Below are 2292 nucleotides of genomic sequence, written 5' to 3' on the forward strand. Positions count from 1 at the left end.
TCAAGTACTAGGCATGATTTCCATCCTGTTAAGCAGACTTTTAGTCCAATTAGACAGTTGTTGGTTATCACCCAGACATAAGTGCCACTACTGCCCCTTTAGAGCTAACTTGCCATACTGATCATTGTTGTGGTTCAAAAGTGTCATGGGTAGACACCTGCTTCCCTTCCCTGGTGGCTTCTATAGCCCTTCTGGTACTGCAAAAGCTGCTCCTTATAGAAGACATAGCTCAGATCCAGCTTGAACCATCCAAGTCCTGTGTCTGAAGCTCAACCTCTGGGAGGCAACCAAGGGCAACGCCAATAGCCTGTCCTGTTTGGGAACTCTCAACTTTCCTGACCAACAACCCAAAAGCAGGTTTCTCATGCCTGGTGCTGGGCTTTTGTTAGATATTTTATGTATTCGGGATATTAATCCTCTGATACGTGGAGGACAAAGGTAGGCTTTCTCTTCAGATGGTACTCTCCTTTGTTGGGCAGAAGTTGTATTAGAATTACTTCCTGTGCTACATACATCATTTGAAGAAAGCTCTTGCCTGGGCCTACATTTTGTAGGGTTTTGTATGTTTTCCTCTCGCAGCTTCAAAGTTTCAGGTTCTCCCCTTCGTACATGTTTACTTCATTGTTGTGCAGAGTAAATGGCACAGATCTGGTCTTGGTGTTCCCTGTGTGGAAATTGTTTTCCTAGAATCTCTTGCTGAAGAGGCTTTTTTTTTTTTTTTTTTTTTTTTTTTTTTTTTTTTTTTTTTTTTTGGTTTTTGAGACAGGGTTTCTCTGTGTAGCCCTGGCTGTCCTGGAACTCACTCTGTAGACCAGGCTGGCCTTGAACTCAGAAATCCACCTGCCTCTGCCTCCCGAGTGCTGAGATTAAAGGCATGTGCCACCATGTCAGGCTCAAGGCTTTTTCTCAATATGTTTTTGACACCTCTGTCAAAAAAAATTAAGTGGCCATGGCTATGTGATTCCTGTCTATGTTCTTCCTTCACTTCCATTTTAAAGGTCTTCTGCATCCCCGGTTAGATGGATTCCTTGGCTTTGTTCTCTAGGTACCATGAATTTCTTTCACTCTGTTACTTGCTGGAAGGGTTTATCAGGTGTTTTCCAGTGGGGTCTTGAGGGTTTTAAGTACAGGATCATGTCATATACAAATAGAGATAATTTGGGCTTCTCCTTTCCTATTTGTGTCTTTTGTTTTGTCACCCAGCTAAGTAAAATTCAAGCATTATACTGAATAAGGACAGAGGCAGGCATGTTTATCTCCTTCCTGCATTTAGAGGAAATATTTTCAGATGTTCCCATTTCTTTTTTTTTTTTTTTTTTCCAAGACAGGGTTTCTCTGTATAGCCCTGGCTGCCCTGGAACTCACTTTGTAAACCAGGCTGGCCTCGAACTCAGAAATCTGCTTGCCTCTGCCTCCCAAGTGCTGAGATTAAAGGTGTGCGCCACCACGCCCCAGCTGAAGATGTCCCCATTTCATACACTGGCTATGATACACCTTTTGCTGAAGTAACTCCTTCTATTGCTACTGTCTCCCAGGCTTTGTCCATGAAGGGATGCTGAACTTGTCAGAGGTCTTTTCTGCCTCTACTGAGATGGTTTTGTGATTTCTGTCTTTGAGTCTCCTTATGTGCTGGTCTATAAGGTTGATTTGCATATATTAGAAGATACCTCCTGCTCTAGTTTGCTTTCTATTGCTGTGATAAAATGCTGACCAAAAGCAGCCTGGAGAGGGAAACCAAGGCAGGAAGACTGCTGCTTGCTTACCAGTTACAGCTCTGCCTCGTAGAGCTAAGGCAATCTGCCAATTAGCAGGCAGGCAAATAGACACAGAGAATCAGGCAGAGACCTGGAAGTAAAAGTGGCTCCCATGCAGGTCCACTGGCTACAACCATATAGAATCCACAATGCACATTGCATTGACACTCATATAGGCTATGCTAATGGCACCCCCCACACCCCTTCTCCAGAACCATGTGGACCTGTACAACCAGGCAAGGTACAGCCTAGGTCAAGAGCAGAAGTAAATCCATGGCACAGAAGAAAAGAGTCAAGATTATACAGCACACACAATTCCCTTTGTAACAGTAACAGGAATGATTTAAGAAGAGAAAGGGAGAGAGGGAGGAGGGAGAAAAAAGTGAGTGTCAGTACATAACTGCAGCAGGTCGCTGGCACCCAGTCATCCTGGAGAGAGGGCTAAGTAACCGTACGCCAGTGAGAAACTAGAAGACAGAGAAGGGGAAATCTGAACATCAGTCTGCCTCCCTCCACCCCAACGTCAGCAGCGGAACCT

The sequence above is a fragment of the Mus musculus genome, chromosome 6 (genome assembly GCF_000001635.26).
Source record: "Mus musculus strain C57BL/6J chromosome 6, GRCm38.p6 C57BL/6J".
In the NCBI taxonomy this organism is placed as follows: Eukaryota; Metazoa; Chordata; class Mammalia; order Rodentia; family Muridae; genus Mus; species Mus musculus.